Below are 15,063 nucleotides of genomic sequence, written 5' to 3'. Positions count from 1 at the left end.
AAGGCGGGTGTTGCAAAATGAAGCAGCGAAGTTATTCTTTTGGAAAATCTCGTCTTATGCTCCTTTGTCTTTTTCATCATTTAAACCGATCGTATTATTCCTATGTTGCCCTCACTTTATCGATCGTGTGCTAGAATTCTCTGGTTTTTAAGTTAAACAGAAATTCCACAGCCATGTATTTAAGATCTGATGGCTTTCTTTCTTTCTTTTTTTTTTTTTTTTGCGTTGCACTAGAGCCCTTATATAATACCATATCATCGTTATGCCCAAATAATTTATCCTATTCTTGTGTCCTTGAATTATGTTAAACTGCACACCATGTAAACATCAACGTGTATTTTATCAATTACTTGCTGTTTAGCTTCCCTCTTCACTAAACAATGCCTACCGTGAGATCAATCCAATGATACAAGACTTATGGCCTTCCTCAACTAACCAATTATGAAAATAAATGCAGACTTGGACGAAAATCGATAGATTTGAGGCACTGTATTAATTGTGCTTGAGTAATATTACATGATATCCGTTAACCGAACGACAAGTCTAAGTAGGCGAGCCTAAGCGGGCTAAATTCGACACCGTTTACTGGATCATAGAAACATAGCAAGGGAAGGAGCTAAACAGTCAAGTTTTTGTAACAGAAGTTACAGTATAGTTGATAACACGGGGTTAATTTTTCGAGGTTGTCCCAGTCAGAACTAGTACGTGGATATTAAATTTCGCGGTTGTCCCTGTCAGACCGAGTTCGTGGATATTAAATTTCGCGGTTGTTCAAGCCAGACCTAGTTCGTGGGTATTAAATTTCGCGGTTGTTCCAGCCAGACCTAGTTCGGTGGTATTAATTTCCGCGGTTGTCCCAGTCCGACCTAGCTCGTGAATTTTAAATTTCACTTTTGTCACAGTCAGACTGAGTTCGTGGGTATTTTATTTTACGGTTGTTCCTGTCAGACCTAGTTCGTGGGTATTAAATTTTGCGGTTGTCCGAGTTAGACCGAGTCCGTAGGTATTGAAGTTCACCAACTTGTAAACCTTGTTTGTTAATTTACATATTCGCTAGATACTTCTGTTCGCACTGTATTTATTGACTGCGAATATAGCGTGATAAAGTCCCCCGAGAAAACTATAGAGTAGATAGACTATAGAGTAGATAGACTTTAGATAGACTATAGAGAAGATAGACTATAGAGTAGATAGACTATAGAGTAGATAGATAGAGTATAGAGTACATAGAATATAGAGTAGATAGACTATAGAGTAGATAGAGTATAGAGTAGATAGACTATAGAGTGATAGACTATAGAGTAGATAGACTATAGAGTAGATAGAGTATAGAGTAGATAGACTATATAGTAGATAGACTATAGAGTAGATAGACTATAGAGTAGATAGACTATAGAGTAGATAGACTATAGAGTAGATAGACTATAGAGTTGATAGACTATAGAGTAGATAGACTATAGAGTAGATAGACTATAGAGTAGATAGACTATAGTGTAGATAGAGTATAGAGTAGATAGACTATAGAGTAGATAGAATATAGAGTAGATAGACTATAGAGTAGATAGAATATAGAGTAGATAGACTTTGGAGTAAATAGACTATAGAGCAGATAGACTATAGAGTAGATAGAATATAGCGTAGATAGACTATAGAGTTGATAGACTATAGAGTAGATAGAGTATAGAGTAGATAGAGTATAGAGTAGATAGAGTATAGAGTAGATAGAATATAGAGTAGGTAGACTATATAGTAGATAGACTATAGAGTAGATAGACTATAGAGTAGATAGACTATAGAGTAGATAGACTTTAGAGTAGATAGACTATAGAGTAGGTAGACTATATAGTGTAGATAGACTATAGAGTAGATAGACTATATAGTAGATAGACTATAGAGTAGATAGACTATAGAGTAGATAGATTATAGAGTTGATAGACTATAGAGTTGATAGACTATAGAGTAGATAGACTATAGAGTAGATAGACTATAGAGTAGATAGACTATACAGTAGGTAGACTATAGAGTTGATAGACTATAGAGTAGATAGACTATAGAGTTGATAGACTATATAGTAGATAGACTATAGATAGACTATAGAGTAGATAGACTATAGAGTAGGTAGACTATATAGAGTAGGTAGACTATAGAGTAGATAGACTATATAGTAGATAGACTATAGAGTAGATAGACTATAGAGTAGATAGACTATAGAGTAGGTAGACTATAGAGTAGATAGACTATATAGAGTAGATAGACTATAGAGTAGACAGACTATAGAGTAGAGAGACTATAGAGTAGATAGATTATAGAGTATATAGACTATAGAGTAGATAGATTATAGAGTTGATAGACTATAGAGTAGATAGACTATAGAGTAGATAGACTATAGAGTAGATAGACTATAGAGTAGATAGACTATAGAGTAGATAGACTATAGAGTTGATAGACTATAGAGTAGATAGACTATAGAGTAGATAGACTATAGAGTAGATAGAGTATAAAGTTGATAGACTATAGAGTAGAGAGACTATATAGTATAGATAGACTATAGAGTAGGTAGACTATAGAGTAGATAGACTATAGAGTAGATAGACTATATAGTAGATAGACTATAGAGTAGATAGACTATAGAGTAGATAGACTATAGAGTAGATAGACTATAGAGTAGAGAGAGTATAAAGTTGATCGACTATAGAGTAGATAGACTATATAGTAGATAGACTATAGAGTTGATAGACTATAGAGTAGATAGAGTAAAGAGTAGATATACTATAGAGTAGATAGAATATAGAGTAGATAGACTATAGAGTAGATAGACTATAGAGTAGGTAGACTATAGAGTAGGTAGACTATATAGAGTAGGTAGACTATAGAGTAGATAGACTATATAGTAGATAGACTATATAGTAGATAGACTATAGAGTTGATAGACTATAGAGTTGATAGACTATAGAGTAGGTAGACTATATAGAGTAGGTAGACTATATAGAGTAGGTAGACTATAGAGTAGATAGACTATATAGTAGATAGACTATATAGTAGATAGACTATATAGTAGATAGACTATAGAGTTGATAGACTATAGAGTTGATAGACTATAGAGTTGATAGACTATAGAGTAGATAGACTATAGAGTAGAGAGAGTATAAAGTTGATCGACTATAGAGTAGATAGACTATAGAGTTGATAGAATATAGAGTAGATAGACTAAAGAGTAGATAGAGTATAGAGTTGATAGACTATAGAGTAGATAGACTATAGAGTAGATAGACTATAGAGTAGATAGACTATAGTGTAGATAGAGTATAGAGTAGATAGACTATAGAGTAGATAGAATATAGAGTAGATAGACTATAGAGTAGATAGAATATAGAGTAGATAGACTTTGGAGTAAATAGACTATAGAGCAGATAGACTATAGAGTAGATAGAATATAGCGTAGATAGACTATAGAGTTGATAGACTATAGAGTAGATAGAGTATAGAGTAGATAGAGTATAGAGTAGATAGAGTATAGAGTAGATAGAATATAGAGTAGGTAAACTATATAGTAGATAGACTATAGAGTAGATAGACTATAGAGTAGATAGACTATAGAGTAGATAGACTATAGAGTAGATAGACTATAGAGTAGATAGACTTTAGAGTAGATAGACTATAGAGTAGGTAGACTATATAGTGTAGATAGACTATAGAGTAGATAGACTATATAGTAGATAGACTATAGAGTAGATAGACTATAGAGTAGATAGATTATAGAGTTGATAGACTATAGAGTTGATAGACTATAGAGTAGATAGACTATAGAGTAGATAGACTATAGAGTAGATAGACTATACAGTAGGTAGACTATAGAGTTGATAGACTATAGAGTAGATAGACTATAGAGTTGATAGACTATATAGTAGATAGACTATAGATAGACTATAGAGTAGATAGACTATAGAGTAGGTAGACTATATAGAGTAGGTAGACTATAGAGTAGATAGACTATATAGTAGATAGACTATAGAGTAGATAGACTATAGAGTAGATAGACTATAGAGTAGGTAGACTATAGAGTAGATAGACTATATAGAGTAGATAGACTATAGAGTAGACAGACTATAGAGTAGAGAGACTATAGAGTAGATAGATTATAGAGTATATAGACTATAGAGTAGATAGATTATAGAGTTGATAGACTATAGAGTAGATAGACTATAGAGTAGATAGACTATAGAGTAGATAGACTATAGAGTAGATAGACTATAGAGTTGATAGACTATAGAGTAGATAGACTATAGAGTAGATAGACTATAGAGTAGATAGACTATAGAGTAGATAGACTATAGAGTAGATAGAGTATAAAGTTGATAGACTATAGAGTAGAGAGACTATATAGTATAGATAGACTATAGAGTAGGTAGACTATAGAGTAGATAGACTATAGAGTAGATAGACTATATAGTAGATAGACTATAGAGTAGATAGACTATAGAGTAGATAGACTATAGAGTAGATAGACTATAGAGTAGATAGACTATAGAGTAGAGAGAGTATTAAGTTGATCGACTATAGAGTAGATAGACTATATAGTAGATAGACTATAGAGTTGATAGACTATAGAGTAGATAGAGTAAAGAGTAGATATACTATAGAGTAGATAGAATATAGAGTAGATAGACTATAGAGTAGATAGACTATAGAGTAGGTAGACTATAGAGTAGGTAGACTATATAGAGTAGGTAGACTATAGAGTAGATAGACTATATAGTAGATAGACTATATAGTAGATAGACTATAGAGTTGATAGACTATAGAGTTGATAGACTATAGAGTAGGTAGACTATATAGAGTAGGTAGACTATATAGAGTAGGTAGACTATAGAGTAGATAGACTATATAGTAGATAGACTATATAGTAGATAGACTATATAGTAGATAGACTATAGAGTTGATAGACTATAGAGTAGATAGACTATAGAGTAGAGAGAGTATAAAGTTGATCGACTATAGAGTAGATAGACTATAGAGTTGATAGAATATAGAGTAGATAGACTAAAGAGTAGATAGACTATAGAGTAGATAGAATATAGAGTAGATAGACTATATAGCAGATAGACTATAGAGTAAATAGACAATGTAGTAGATAGACTATAGAGTTGATAGACTATAGAATAGATAGATGGAAGTGGTTCTCTATGTTCTTGATAAAGGAAAGGATTTTTTTTCGAAATGTTTCGTTTTTCAATGTTTGTTAAATAATAATTAACACCAACCATCTTTCAAAATGATTGTGCTTGGATACAATGACTCGATTGTGCTGTAATGTGAAATCTCAAAATAGACATCCTTCGTCTGAGCACTTGCTTCAAATTGTTTCCAGTCATCATTAATTTGTTACAATACAAATTTAATGACAGTTTTGTCTTTAAATGCTTTTGAAAAAAATAGAGAATGTTCACGAAACAACGTATTCACAGTAAATGTGCAGTCTCCGTATCCAGAATCACAAGCATCTGGAATAGCCCGCAGACGCAAACACTAATATCCTTACCAGTATCGATATAGCTTGTTCGTCGCATTGAAGTTTTTTTTATAAAGTTAATATATTTAGCTCGTGGTTAAAAGGCATTCCAGTCTTTGTGTATACGACTTTATAATTGAATTTACAGCAGTTCACTTTCTTTGTACCAATGGAAAAATCGAATTTTTGACCCACCGCATGCGAAATCACTTTTCCTATCACATTACGTAATACTGGGATTGCTGAAGTAGCAACTTCCTTGCTTTGAGTGTCGATTGATTGGCCGATGACGTGGTTTCTTATTAGTTTTGAATAATACTAAAATAATTGGCTTGGCGGTCGACCTATATTGCTTCTAATTTGACAAGTTCACTTTGTTGTTGTCAATAAAACGCCTAAATCACAGAATCGAAATGTATTGATGAAAGGGGGATGATTTTTTTCTGGGGTGTAAAATTTCTAGAAGTATTCATCTGGATAACAAATAGCGAGTGAGACTGTTTTTCACTGATGTCGTTTATCTTTATAAATTTTTACTTTACAAGTTTTATATTGACGTTATGATATGTCCATGTTTTATATTAACGTTATGATATGTCAATGTTTTATATTAACGTTATGATATGTCCATGTTTTATATTGACGTTATGATATGTCCATGTTTTATGACGTTATGATATGTCCATGTTTTATATTAACGTTATGATATGTCCATGTTTTATGACGTTATGATATGTCCATGTTTTATGACGTTATGATATGTCCATGTTTTATATTGACGTTATGATATGTCCATGTTTTATGACGTTATGATATGTCCATGTTTTATGACGTTATGATATGTCCATGTTTTATATTAACGTTATGATACGTCCATGTTTTATATAAACGTTATGATATGTCCATGTTTTATATTGACGTTATGATATGTCCATGTTTTATGACGTTATGATATGTCCATGTTTTATATTGACGTTATGATATGTCCATGTTTTATGACGTTATGATATGTCCATGTTTTATGATGTTATGATATGTCCATGTTTTATATTGACGTTATGATATGTCAATGTTTTATGACGTTATGATATGTCCATGTTTTATGACGTTATGATATGTCCATGTTTTATATTAACGTTATGATACGTCCATGTTTTATATAAACGTTATGATATGTCCATGTTTTATATTGACGTTATGATATGTCCATGTTTTATGACGTTATGATATGTCCATGTTTTATATTGACGTTATGATATGTCCATGTTTTATGACGTTATGAGATGTCCATGTTTTATATTGACGTTATGATATGTCCATGTTTTATGACGTTATGATATGTCCATGTTTTATGACGTTATGATATGTCCATGTTTTATATTGACGTTATGATATGTCCATGTTTTATATTGACGTTATGATATGTCCATGTTTTATGACGTTATGATATGTCCAAGTTTTATATTGACGTTATGATATGTCCATGTTTTATATTGACGTTATGATATGCCCATGTTTTATATTGACGTTATGATATGTCCATGTTTTATGACGTTATGATATGTCAATGTTTTATATTAACGTTATGATATGTCCATGTTTTATATTGACGTTATGATATGTCCATGTTTTATATTGACGTTATGATATGTCCATGTTTTATGACGTTATGATATGTCAATGTTTTATATTAACGTTATGATATGTCCATGTTTTATGACGTTATGATATGTCCATGTTTTATGATGTTATGATATGTCCATGTTTTATGACGTTATGATATGTCCAAGCTTTATATTGACGTTATGATATGTCCATGTTTTATATTAACGTTATGATATGTCCGTGTTTTATATTGACGTTATGATATGTCCATGTTTTATATTGACGTTATGATATGTCCATGTTTTATGACGTTATGATATGTCCATGTTTTATATTAACGTTATGATATGTCCATGTTTTATGACGTTATGATATGTCCATGTTTTATATTGACGTTATGATATGTCCATGTTTTATGACGTTATGATATGTCCATGTTTTATGATGTTATGATATGTCCATGTTTTATGACGTTATGATATGTCCATGTTTTATATTGACGTTATGATATGTCCATGTTTTATGACGTTATGATATGTCAATGTTTTATATTGACGTTATGATATGTCAATGTTTTATATTAACGTTATGATATGTCAATGTTTTATGACGTTATGATATGTCAATGTTTTATGACGTTATGATATGTCCATGTTTTATATTAACGTTATGATATGTCCATGTTTTATGACGTTATGATATGTCCATGTTTTATATTAACGTTATGATATGTCCATGTTTTATGACGTTATGATATGTCCCTGTTTTATATTAACGTTATGATATGTCCATGTTTTATATTGACGTTATGATATGTCAATGTTTTATATTAACGTTATGATATGTCAATGTTTTATGACGTTATGATATATGTCCATGTTTTATATTAACGTTATGATATGTCCATGTTTTATATTGACGTTATGATATGTCCATGTTTTGTGACGTTATGATATGTCCATGTTTTATATTAACATTATGATATGTCCATGTTTTATGACGTTATGATATGTCCATGTTTTATGACGTTATGATATGTCCATGTTTTATATTAACGTTATGATATGTCCATGTTTTATATTAACGTTATGATATGTCCATGTTTTATATTGACGTTATGATCTGTCCGTGTTTTATATTAACGTTATGATATGTCCATGTTTTATGACGTTGTGATATGTCCATGTTTTATGACGTTATGATATGTCCATATTTTATATTGACGTTATGATATGTCCATGTTTTATGACGTCATGATATGTCAATGTTTTATGACGTTATGATATGTCCATGTTTTATATTGACATCATGTATTGGTATCATGTGGACGCTACGATACGTCCATGTATCATGTGGCCGCTATGACACGTCCATGTATTATGTGAACGCTATGGCACGCCCATGAATCATGTAGACGCTATGACACGTCTATGTATCATGTGGACGCTATGACATGTCCATGTATTATGTGGACGCTATGACACGTCAATGTATTATGTGGACGCCATGACACGTCCATGTATTATGTGGACACTATGACAAGTGTATCATGGGTCACCAGTAGCTTACTAACTCGGGCGAGTTCTCTTTAGCCTTGTCGTTCATGTATTACGTGGACGCTATGACACGTCCATGTATCATGTGGACACTATGACACGTTCATGTATTACGTGGACGCTATGACACGTCCATGTATCATGTGGACACTATGACACGTTCATGTATTACGTGGACGCTATGACACGTCCATGTATCATGTGGACACTATGACACGTTCGTGTATTACGTGGACGCTATGACACGTCCATGTATCATGTGGACGCTATGACACGTCCATGTATTATGTGAACGCTATGACACGTCCATGTATTATGTGGACGCTATGACACGTCAATGTATTATGTGAACGCTATGACACGTCCATGTATTATGTGGACACTATGACACGTTCATGTATTACGTGGACGCTATGACACGTCCATGTATCATGTGGACACTATGACACGTTCATGTATTACGTGGACGCTATGACACGTCCATGTATTATGTGGACGCTATGACACGTCAATGTATTATGTGGACGCCATGACACGTCCATGTATTATGTGGACACTATGACAAGTGTATCATGGGTCACCAGTAGCTTACTAACTCGGGCGAGTTCTCTTTAGCCTTGTCGTTCATGTATTACGTGGACGCTATGACACGTCCATGTATCATGTGGACACTATGACACGTTCATGTATTACGTGGACGCTATGACACGTCCATGTATCATGTGGACACTATGACACGTTCATGTATTACGTGGACGCTATGACACGTTCATGTATTACGTGGACGCTATGACACGTCCATGTATTACGTGGACGCTATGACACGTTCATGTATTACGTGGACGCTATGACACGTCCATGTATTACGTGGACGCTATGACACGTCCATGTATCATGTGGACGCTATGACACGTCGACGTTATATATGGACCCCCATTGACTTGTGTATCTAATTCCGGACAGATGTTTGAGTGGGCTATACTCGCTACAAAAGACAATCACTTCAGGGTCGATTAAACGATTAAATAGGGAGAAGATGACGCACTAATATTTTTAAGTTGGCTGAATGTTTTATAAAAAGTTTAAACCGTATATGTGATATCATATTTCACCGACTTCATTCGTTCTAGGCTGTACATGTATCGATAACGTAAGTCCTTAAACAGCACCGAGATTTGGCCTAAATCGATCGCATAACTGCGCAGAGAAAACATCAATCAATCCTACAAGCTGTCGTAAGTTTACGATTTCTTTTAAAGTAATTAGCGGTGTCAGAATTGATAACCTGTTTTCTGTCGGCGTATCTAATTGTCTTTACAATAAACCACCGGCCGAAGGGAAAACATGATGGCGAGAGACCCATCAATGTCTACCGCCTCCTGAAGGAGGTAGTAAAATAATTCCTGATTTAAAGTTTAACATTCTGTCACAGGGTAGAGTTCCATACGTGACAAAATACACATGCACACAAAACAAAGAAAGAAGCAAATGGGCATATTTCACTCCCAATAAGTGACAAAATACACACAAGATAATGAAGAGGTCGATTAATGTATTTTGCAATTTTAAATTTTCTGACGATTCCCAGAAACATTTGTGCCATTGTGTCTATTAAAACTGATCTTCTGGGCTATTTTTAGAATAACGATTTTATTAACAAATCGGTATTGTAAATGACACATAACAAATCTCGGATTGATTTTCGGAGTATGAAAAATACTAATCGACTTGGCGAGGGTTATTAATTGGAACCGGGCTTATTAATTTGGATAACATTAAGGTGGATAATCTTGCAACTATTTCAATTTGATACATGTACCAGGAAACAAGGGGAAAATAAGCTGAAATGTAACCCAACATTAACTTTGATTATCCAGCCGGATAGAGACGAGGATTTTAATGGCACATTATTCCGAATTAGTTTAAGATTACTTGCAGACTGGTTTCCAGATTATAATACCCATATGTAAATACAAAATGCGACAGTTGCACTTTCTTAAACATACGACACGCCCTGAATGAAGCTAACAAGTCCCCTTAGGCTCATTATAATACGGTTACATCGCACGTATATAGCTCCAGTTTTCGACTATCATCCTTATGTTGGTCTATCCGCCGAGCAATGAAAGTTACGACGTCAAACACATTTAATTTCCTTCAGGTGGCGCATATTACGACAGCATATTAAGCAGTTAATTTTAATTTCTCTATGAACGTCATAGTAGAAATTTTAAAAACATTCTATTTGTTTCGTTAAGCATTAGAGAATCTATATTATACATAAGAATAGTTAAGATACTCTCTTCAGAAAATGTGTTCAGTCACGAAATGTTATCGTCGGTAGAATTGGGTAAAAACAGGGACATACAATAATACGTTATGTATGCCCATGGTAAAAATTAATAATGTATTATAAAACAGTTTTTATAAGTTTGTAAATGCAAAAATTAACAATTGCTACTTCGTGTGTTCCTTTTCGTTTAATCTTTGCATTTAGAAGTTCACAATCATAAACTTTATCGGTGAACGATTTTGGTAGACTGAACAAATGTAATATAGAGCACTTTTAATTTGTACTTACATATATACAGGCATGAAATGAAGATATACAACATTACACCAAAAATATCATATGTGCAACATTGCAACGTGCAGTTTTCCATGATATGAGTTTAATTCGCAGACTACGCCATTGCCGAGTCACATCCTGACACTACCTGGGGAGCAAGTGTCAACAAATGGTCTGATTTGAAAACCGCGGAGTAGAACGGGTTCAGACAAAGAATATCAAAAATGACGAATTACAATATATATATATATACATGTAACTACACTTTCGGGCAGGGAGATAAACATGAAAGGATCCGGAAGTAAGTACATAGTCTCCATTGTATCTCTAAAATATAAATGGAACAGTACTGCCAACGTTACAGTATGACTGGGAGAGGGGGAGAAATGGTACCACGGTTTAGAGTGAGGTATTACTGGGGGGGGGGGGGGGGGGGGGGGGGGGGGGGGTCACGACTGCACTTCTGTAATGAACAGCTGATTGTAATAACATATGACGATAAGGCCGTTAGGACTGTGTATGTTAGGATAAGTACAGCATTACTAAATCTGTAAATACAATTCAAGATTGACATAAGACACGAAAAATCGTCCTGTGTGACCAGTATGTGATATGACGCCTAATGTAATGTAATGTGATATATATGTAATAAATATCACATCAGTAGACACATACATGTGTATAAAGACGCCAAAATAGTCCAAATATGTGACGTGTCACATGGGACAGTTTCAAAAATAAAGGGGGTGAACTTTTTAACACTAATCGAGTGACTAATAAAGTTTTTGACACAACCAAAAACAGTTAATCATTATACTGAACTGACATGTATTTAAATGTTAACATTACTGATAGTTAGTACATTGTAGGAGGAAGTTTAGGGTATATTCAGCAAACTTATTGCAAGGACACGTAATGGCAATGACAAAGATTTTATTCTCATAAACATATAAAGTGTCGAGAGAATTACATACAAAATCGTACAGGACATGTGATATAATACATGATAGATTTGTTAAGCAAGAGATTATCTTAAATAGTGTTGAGTCGTATACTTATTTGCTTGATTAATTTCACAAGAATGTTCGGGGTCTTTCTTAATAGTATTTAGATATATACATCTTAAGACTATCGACTAAGTTCCGTGTGTATGGGTGACTATTGATGGAGCTGTCTTCATTCACAGTCGTACGTGATGGATCAGAGGAACACCTGCTGTTAGAAAGGATTGTTTTCCATTTATAAAACCTTGACAGCGATATTATACTTAGTCTAAAAACCAAATTAAACGATTTCCTGCGATTCCGAGCGATATTAATTTAGAAAGAAAGACTTGAAGAACCGCATTGCTGATATCACGGAATGTCATTGTGATTCCTTTATCTTTATCCAAAACAGAGAAAATACCATTAGAATTAGATATCGTTGTTTTATTTAAGCATCAATCTACTTTCTTTAGAAAGCCTATAACAAATGATTTTAGACAAACTGAATATCGCACTATATTTATGTTGTTGTTATACGTCTGTAACATTGCTATCACATGTCGCGCTGTCCATGGGATCTACACAGGCAATATGTCTTCACGTGAATTTCACGTGAAGTTCACGTGAAAAGCGGTAAAAAAGTGAATTTCACGTGAAATTTTTCACGTAAATTTCACGTGAATTTCACGTGAAATTTTTGTCCATTTGATTTTTATATGCTGTTTTTTTCACGTGAAATTCATGTGAATTTTTTCACGTGAAATTCACGTGAAGAAACATTGGCTGTGTATGCTTATGACCACGAGTACGAGCAGCAATGATATAATTTGGGGACATATGTTTGAAATGAAATTTTATTTAATATTTATTCTGTTTTTACCAGAGAACTGTATTTACAAACCTTGGAGAGTTAGCTCAGAATTCAGAAACTATCATCATAGTTATAACTTTATAGCTCTAATTTTTCTTTGAAACTACATTTTTAGTGGTATTTCCAGTGTTCATCCAGTTTGTACTCGAACTGTTAAACTCTGACCTCGTGTCGACCACATTCGGTGGGAGGTTCTTTCCTTCATGAAGGAATGTTTTGTAGTTCGAGGGTTGGGGCGATATTGCTGTATTACTGAAGCGATGATATGGTTTGGGTATATGGTTAGATTGATGATATGGTTTAGGTATATGGTTAGGTTGATGATATGGTTTGGGTTTATGGTAGGATCGGTGATAATTTTTGGGTATATGGTAGGAGCGATGATATGGTTTGGGTATATGGTTAGATTGATGATATGGTTTGGGTATATGGTTGGATTGATGATATGGTTTGGGTTTATGGTTGGATTGATGGTATGGTTTGGGTTTATGGCAGAAGCGATGATATGGTTTGGGTATATGGTAGGAGCGATGATATGGTTTGGGTATATGGTAGGAGAGATGGTATGGTTTGGGTATATGGTTAGATTGATGATATGGTTTGGGTATATGGTTGGAGCGATGATATGGTTTGGATATATGGTTGGAGCGATGATATGGTTTGGATATATGGTAGGATCGGTGATATAGATTTGGGTATATGGTAGGAGAGATGGTATGGTTTGGGTATATGGTTAGATTGATAATATGGTTTGGATATATGGTTGGATTGATTATATGGTTTGGGTTTATGGTAGAAGCGATGATATGGTTTGGGTATATGGTTGGATTGATGATATTGTTTGGGTATATGGTAGGATCAATGATTTTTTGAATCATTTATAACGATATTTGAACAAGTTGCAGATTAAATGTATAACGCATACCCACCCGATATAGATTTTCGCCAACAGTAACGTAGTATACAGAGCTCTTATCACAGACAGGTTGATGACAATAGTCCGTATGTACCGTATTATTTGTCATTTTGTATTGTCTGACGGCTTACAAAAGTAGCATTTACCCAATAACATGATGTCGTGTGCCGCCATTACTGAACCAGTATATCACAAGTACACATACCATTTTAAAGCCAAAATGTTTACAGCCGGGGTCACATGAGGACGGGTGCCTAGCTGGATTCAAAAACGAAAGACATCAGTAGACAAAAGATATAAGCAACTATTTCCTAAATAAAAAGTTATATATATATAATTGAACAAAAAAGTCGTGGAAAGTTTTCAATTAGATACAACAAACCTGGTTGGAGATTTCTTCGAACCTTTCTCAGCCATCACTAGGCGTTTCTATGGATAGTGTTTACAAATCACGGTGAGAAAGGCGCTTGTAGCCAATGTACGAGCGGTACGAGTATGTCATACACATATTCTCCCTTCATACAGTACCTAGAGTATTGACTATGTGTACATGTATAATGCTGGCAGATCGCGATTGTAAATAAAACCTTGAAATTGATTTTACTTACTCATCATCTGTATTACTCAGAGCCCCATACTAGAGCTTACAGCGTTAGTAAACCTTGCTAATTGAGTCGCCGATCTTTTCTAACGCAAGCATTTAAGATATTAAATCTTTTTATTCGGCTACGTTTATTACGCGACGAACTGCATGACATTCAATTACGACTGGAGCACTTTATGAATTGGAGACGCCAGACAGGCACAGTTCTCTACAACATGACCTAGTCTGTCGGTAGTCTCTACAATATGACCTAGCCTGTCGGTAGTCACTTAAGCATTGAACGGCTTTCAGTTGGCATTCATATTGACTAGGCAAATTCCATGAAGCGCGCTAGCGCTCCATGTTGAATTTGCCTCTGTCCAGTTGGCATTCATATTGACTATGAATGCCAACTGAAAGCCGTTCAATGCTTCTATTTACCATCCGCGATTTTTTATTTGTGATGCG

The 15,063-nt window shown here is 34.2% G+C and overlaps 1 long non-coding RNA gene across 1 annotated transcript in view; it reads right to left on the bottom strand.

Moving 5' to 3' along the window:
* LOC117317836 overlaps positions 1-14,558 on the bottom strand; it is a 73,033-nt gene extending 58,475 nt beyond the window's left edge. Inside the window, exon 1 of the long non-coding RNA XR_004530258.1 lies at positions 14,395-14,558. This is a non-coding gene — a long non-coding RNA (uncharacterized LOC117317836). The remainder of the gene's footprint in view (positions 1-14,394) is intronic.
* Positions 14,559-15,063: the final 505 nt, after the last annotated feature.

The sequence above is a fragment of the Pecten maximus genome, chromosome 19, assembly GCF_902652985.1.
Source record: "Pecten maximus chromosome 19, xPecMax1.1, whole genome shotgun sequence".
In the NCBI taxonomy this organism is placed as follows: Eukaryota; Metazoa; Mollusca; class Bivalvia; order Pectinida; family Pectinidae; genus Pecten; species Pecten maximus.
Note: the sequence above shows the minus strand (reverse complement) of the source record. Positions and strands in the feature narration are given on the sequence as shown.